We start from the raw sequence: 6,176 nt of genomic DNA, 5'->3' as shown, positions 1-6,176 counted from the left end.
GGTTAAGAACAGTTTCAGGTTAAGAACAGACCTCCAGAACGAATTAAGTTCTTAACCCGGGGTACCACTGTAGATGTGTTTTATGATGTTTGTTATGGTTAGCTTAATCCTGTTGATATGCCTGGTGCGTAAGAACATAGGAAGAATCCTGTTAGATCATAACATCTGGCCCAGCATCCTGTTCTCACAGTGTCCAACCAACTGCTTATGGGAAATTCACTGCAAGAAGAAAAAGTTACAAGGAACCAGGCAGAGAGCCTTCTCAGTAGTGGCGCCTGTGCCCTCCCATCCGATGTTAATCAGATAAATAACTATCAGACTTTGAGAAGGCATCTGAAGGCAGCACTGTATAGGGAAGTTTATAATATTTGATGTTTTACTGTGTTTTTATATTTTCCTGGAAGCTGCCCAGGATGGCTGGGGCAACCCAGTCAGATGGGCAGTATATAAATAATAAAATTATTATTAAGCCTGTAAGCAGGACGCGAGCACAATAGCACTATCGCCACTTGTGGCGATAGTATTTGGGTATGTTCAGCCATTATGACTAGTGGTCCTTGATAGCTTAATCCTCCATGAATATGCTTAATTACCCTTTTAAAGCCATCCAAGTTGGCAAGCATCACAATATCTAGTGAGAGCAAATTCTGTGGCTTAACCATGCACTGTGTGAAAAGCATGTTCTTTTTTCTGTCCCAAATCTTCCCTGTGTTCTGCGCTATGAGGGAGGGGGGAAAGCTTCTCTCTATCCCCTTTCCCCACACCATGCATAGCCTTATACAGTTTTCGGGTTCTCCGTTGACTCTTTTTCAAAGCTAAAAAGCTCCAGTGTTATAACCTTTTCTCAGAGAGGAGCTTGAACATTTTGGTTGCTCTATTCAGCACCTTTTCCAGCTCTACAATATGCGTTTTGAGGAGAAGCCACCAGAAAGGTAAATGGTTTTCCGAGTGTGGTTGCGGCCTGCTTGCCAAGGACTCCCTTAAGACTCCCAATGGTTTCTTTGCCTCAGTGTCTTTACCTGCCCCACTCATATAACATCAAGTGTAGGAATAGGTGAGCATGGTTGGTAGAGGAATGTCTGATGGGCTCAGTTTGGTTTGTGGCCTAGAGGTTGCCCACCACTGCTTTAATGGGAATGTTTGCTATGTACTTACAGGCAGTGAAAATTTCGCGTGGGGGTTTCATTCCTGGCCTCCACGTGTTGGCAAAGTGAATATAAGTGCCCCCCACCCTGTTACGCCCCACTCCACCCTTGTGCTGCTTTCTTCCAGGTCCAAAAGGGCCTGAATTGGGTGCACCTAAAATGGTCACCAGGTGTATTTAGAAAATGTATATACTGCGTAACATTTTTGGCAGGGATGTGGGTGGTGCTGTGGTCTAAACCACAGAGCCTAGGGCTTACCGATCAGAAGGTCGGCGGTTCGAATCCCTGTGACGGGGTGAGCTCCCATTGTTTGGTCCTAGCTCCCGCCAACCTAGCAGTTCGAAAACACGTCAAAGTGCAAGTAGATAAATAGGTACCGCTCTGGTGGGAAGGTAAACGGCGTTTCCGTGTGCTGCTCTGGTTCGCCAGAAGCAGCTGTCATGCTGGCCACATGACCCAGAAGCTGTACGCCGGCTCCCTTGGCCAATAAAGCGAGATGAGCGCCGCAACCCCAGAGTTGGCCACGACTGGACCTAATGGTCAAGGGTCCCTTTACTTTTAACATTTTTGGCAAAAATCCCTAGGCGATTCAAGCCCCTAAATAATTGATGTTTGAAAAGTTGTTTGATCTTTCTTTAAAAAAGCAACTCACACTTGATTTCTTTTTACAAAAATATGGTTAAAAGAATGTTGCTTGTCTTACTAGAAAATCATTATTTTTCCTTGTCTGCATCCCATGCTCCTCATTTCCCCTGATGTTCTGGGCCGGCAGAGCCTTCCAGTGGATTTAGTACAGTCACAATATCAGAGCACAGATCACGGAGCCACAGTTGCTACTGTAATTCAAGCAATTGCCACATAGGCATCTAATATTTCAGTCCCTTGATACAGGCCTCGCTCACGTGCAGCAAGGCTTTATATTCCTGGTTTTCGAATCTACAAAAGGGTTGTTAGGGGTTGGTTACTGTTTCAATTTCTTCTGGTAGGTCAAATGTAAATCTGTACCTTTTGAGACTCCAGGTATGTGAAATTCAGCTTGTTTGTTGTCAGGTGGAAAGGGCTACTGCTGCCTAGCAAATTAAAATCAATATGTAATAAATTTTGTTTGCAAGTGAACTTTAATCCCGAATGGCTGTGTTCCTGCACCTCATTATTCTCCCCCTGCCACACTTTCTGAGTTCCAGTCTGTCAATATGTATCATCCTCTTTGACTGCAATATGAAGGCTAAGTAAGGATGCATTCAAGTTCAGCTCATTTAACAGCACAATCCTCACCTCTTTGGCTCCGAAATAAGTCCTAAGGGGGCTTACTTCCCGGTAAACAGGGTTAGGACTACAGCCTTAGTCTCATAGATTTTGGTGGGAGAACACGCAGGTGTGTTTTTTATTAACCCAGCTATCAAAATTAATGAGAGTTGTTCAAACTGCTTGCATTTGGGTGCATTTAGCCCCATATGTTCACTGTGATCTCGTTCTCTCAATAAAGTTCATTACCATGTCTATGTGCATTCCTAAATGCCATCACAAGAGCCAACAACAGTGGCGTTTTGGCATGGAAATAGAAACATGAAACATCATCTGATTTTATTTTTGCTCACTTGACAGTTTAGATTTTCTTTTGATGGATCAAACTCATTCCCGAGCCATGAATGCTACGCTGTGGCCATTTGTTTGGATGATTAGCTCCTTTCTTCTGCTTGGATACTTTCCTTGGTACCATTACTGTTGGTCACTGGCTCTGCCTTTTCTCTAGTACAGTGTGTTGATACTGCTGTTAGTGTCAGCATAAACGATGCGGTAGGGCACACACTTGTGCTCGGTTATTCTCAAATGCCGCCAAATTTTGCAGAGAAATGCAAGAGAGTAAAAGGCAAATGAGTGCACTTGGCTGCAGTCCATAATCTAATTGTTGCAGAGTAGTCCTATTAAGGCAAATATAATGAATACCACAGTGAGTGCACAACAACAACAACAAAAGTCCTTGAGTCTCAGTTCTTTCTAAAAACTTCATTGGGCATTTTGGTATCTCAAAACATTTTGCTAAAATATTACAGTGGTACCTCGGGTTACCTACGCTTCAGGTTACAGACTCTGCTAACCCAGAAATAATACCTCGGGTTAAGAACTTTGCTTCAGGATGAGAACAGAAATCGTGCTCCGGTGGTGTGGCAGCAGCAGGAGGCCCCATTAGCTAAAGTGGTGCTTCAGGTTAAGAACAGTTTCAGGTTAAGAACGGACCTCCGGAACGAATTAAGTACTTAACCCGAGGTACCACTGTATATAATAGAAATGACTCTCAGTATGGCCATTCCCAAAGGCAAAAATAGGGAAGATTGGTTTTGTTACTTTCAGCAAAGGTCAGTGTCATCCTAACTAACTTGTGCCCACTGGGTAGGATTAAGACTCCAAATCTCTGTGTCAGGAAGGCACAGCACTAAACCAGGTAAAAAAAAGTAAAAGGTAAAGGACCCTTGGACAGTTGAGTCCAGTCAAAGGTGACTATGGGGTTGTGGTGCTCATCTCGCTTTCAGGCCGAGGGAGCCGGCGTTTGTCCACAGACAGCTTTCTGGGTCATGTGGCCAGCATGACTAAACCACTTCTGGAGCAATGGGACACCGTGATGGAAACCAGAGCGCACAGAAACACTGTTTACTTTCCCGCCGCAGCAGTACCTATTTATCTACTTATACTGTTGCTTGAGGTGTGGCTAGGCGGGTCTCAAGTTGCTACACCTTCTCTTCCAGCAAGACAACCATCTTGCACTTGCTACAAGTGTACTGTTGCTTGTTCTCTGACAGAATGGCAAACATGGCAAAAGTGTTACAGGTCACTGCAGCAGCTCCCTTACCCTCCATGTCTCTAGTCCTATGCACACCGAGAGACAGAGCTAATTGTTTTGGATAGTGTACAGCAGCCACCCTCTCATCTGCTTTAAATCTGGGTTGCAAACTGTATCTGTTACAAGGAACATTTTGTTTTTGTCTTTTATTGTTGTTTGGGAATTACCGTGTATTGTATTTTTAACATTGCCTTGCTCATAAGTTGCTATGGGGATATTTATTGATGAGATGGTTACATGCATTTTGTAAATAAATAAATTCTGTTTCTTGCATGAGCCTTATGCCACAGTCTTGCACACACTCAGGAAAAAGCCACATTGAAATCAGTTGTACTGAGCTGCCAAATCCTTTCTTCAGTACATAGAAATGCACATAGGCTCACAGCACAAGAGCTTTTCATCAAATTTCCCTCTAAGCCCTTAACTTTGTTTCCCTCAAGATTTCTGTTGAGGTTATCAGGTTAAGATATGCACTAAAACACGCATATTGGGCCCCCAAAGGACTGCAGATCAATAACTAAGCACACCTGTCTGCCATTTTAGTAGAAGTGTCAATCTGAGATTGGCACACAGGCCTGGGGTGTGGACCTCACTGAACAAGAAAAAAAGGGGAGAACAATGCATTTGTGACTGTTCAGTCAGAAAACATGTTGAAGCCAGTCTGTAGTATACAATGATATAGGAACAGGAAGTACAGCTATACTGTACTAAAACAGAAAAAGTACTCTGCTACCTCATGGTTGTTTCCTGATTTTAAGAATGGCCTCTTTCCCTGCTTTTAATGCCATTTCCATAGATTATGAAAATCCTCCTGGATCTTTAAATGTGGGAAACAAAGCCTCATATTTGTTATTCATAATTCATGTAGCCTAGGATTTTCCATTTGGATTTTGTTTGTTATACAGTAACATTATAACACATTGTTATTATCATGGCTATTAATGCTAATATTGCTATTATTAATTATTATTATTATTAAACAAACAGGCTGTATTGCAAGATCATCCACACAAACTATGAACAAGTGATAATCCATTTGAAGGTCAACTGTATGGAAATCAATAGCGCTTATTGTCAAGAGTATACGTTTCGTCTTGGGAGTAAAAAAAAGTACTGCATGAACAACAGGAGCACATTCTCACTTAGCTCAGATAAAAAGAAGAAACAATAATTTTAATTTTTCATTTTATTTTTAGTATTACACCATTTATGTCCTAACAACAGGTTCAAGGTGGTTCCCTCTTCCTCCTTTTATTCTCACAGCAACTCTGTGAGGGAGGTTAGGCTGCATATGCACCACGCATTTAAAGCACAGTCTCTCCCTTTAGAATCCTGGGAACTGTAGTTTAAAGGTGTTGAGAATTGTAGTTCTGTGAAGGGGGGCACAAACTACGATCCCCAGCATTCCTTGGGAGAAGCCATGCGCTTTAAATGCACGGTGTGCCCGCAGCCTACATAAACCCGAGCTACCTTTCCCCCACATCGCGCCCTGCAGTGTGGGGGGGGAGCCTCTGATAAGAAGGCATATTTACAGTGAAATTCTTGCGACGTTTACTTAGATATTAAAACCTGCAGCGATTTACTTCTTCAATCAGGCAACCCTTTGCTCCCAAGCGAAGCGAGGCTGGACCCAACCAACACCAAGACGAGTTGTTAAAATTATTTTAAGGGGTTAAAAGGGGGAGGAGCCTTCGAAGAAAAGGGGTGGGGTTTCCCCGTCCTTCCCGCGCGCTAGCTCGCTCGCTTCCAGCAAAATCAATTGGCGAGGCAAACGGGAGGGAAAACTTTCGCGCGCGCGTCTCCATCGGGACGCGCGCGAGGGGGGGGGAGAGCGCGGCGGCTTCCCGCTTTCTCCTCTGTGCGTGTATTGTGGGAGTGCGCGCGCTCGCGCTCTCACAGAGCCACACACGCTACAGATACGGTGCCTCTTCAAGCGGCAGGGAGCGCTCTACGCGCGCGCGTGCGCCCTGCTGCTGCTGCTGCCGGCGGTAGTGGCGGTGGCGGTTTCGCGGGCTCCTGGCTGGAGACTTCCAGAGCGTTAGATGGGGCTGAGGCAGAGCGGCGCCCACTGAGGAGGAGGAGGAGGCGGAGGGTGTGCGCGCGCGGGCGCGAGCGAGACGAGGCCAAGGCAGCCGACCGACCAACGTTCCAACCAACGAACCAACCAACCAACGGCCGCCTCGCCGGTAACT

The 6,176-nt window shown here is 44.9% G+C and overlaps 1 protein-coding gene and 1 long non-coding RNA gene across 15 annotated transcripts in view; one reads left to right on the top strand and one right to left on the bottom strand.

Annotated features, from left to right (window-relative positions):
* Positions 1–2,714: 2,714 nt before the first annotated feature.
* On the bottom strand, positions 2,715–5,659 carry LOC310745846. 3 transcript variants are annotated; one of them, XR_014540373.1, is made up of 3 exons: positions 5,554–5,659; positions 4,718–4,795; positions 2,715–3,067 (listed from the first exon to the last, which is right to left on the bottom strand). It is a non-coding gene; the product is annotated as an uncharacterized lncRNA (long non-coding RNA). The 3 variants fall into 3 exon arrangements; XR_014540375.1 differs by having other exon boundaries at positions 5,540–5,654; XR_014540374.1 differs by lacking the exon at positions 4,718–4,795 and having other exon boundaries at positions 5,517–5,654.
* Positions 5,660–5,689: 30 nt separating this feature from the next.
* PALS2 (protein associated with LIN7 2, MAGUK p55 family member) overlaps positions 5,690–6,176 on the top strand; it is a 38,355-nt gene continuing 37,868 nt past the window's right edge. For 2 of the 12 annotated variants that reach the window (XR_014540318.1, XM_083578671.1), the window contains exon 1: positions 5,823–6,170. The gene's annotated coding sequence lies outside the window, so the exon portion shown is untranslated. Of the gene's footprint in view, positions 6,171–6,176 lie in introns of all 12 variants that reach the window. The other 10 variants (XM_083578669.1, XM_083578676.1, XM_083578662.1 and 7 more) reach the window with 9 other exon arrangements.

This window comes from Podarcis filfolensis, assembly GCF_964270895.1.
Source record: "Podarcis filfolensis genome assembly, chromosome: 12".
In the NCBI taxonomy this organism is placed as follows: Eukaryota; Metazoa; Chordata; class Lepidosauria; order Squamata; family Lacertidae; genus Podarcis; species Podarcis filfolensis.
Note: the sequence above shows the minus strand (reverse complement) of the source record. Positions and strands in the feature narration are given on the sequence as shown.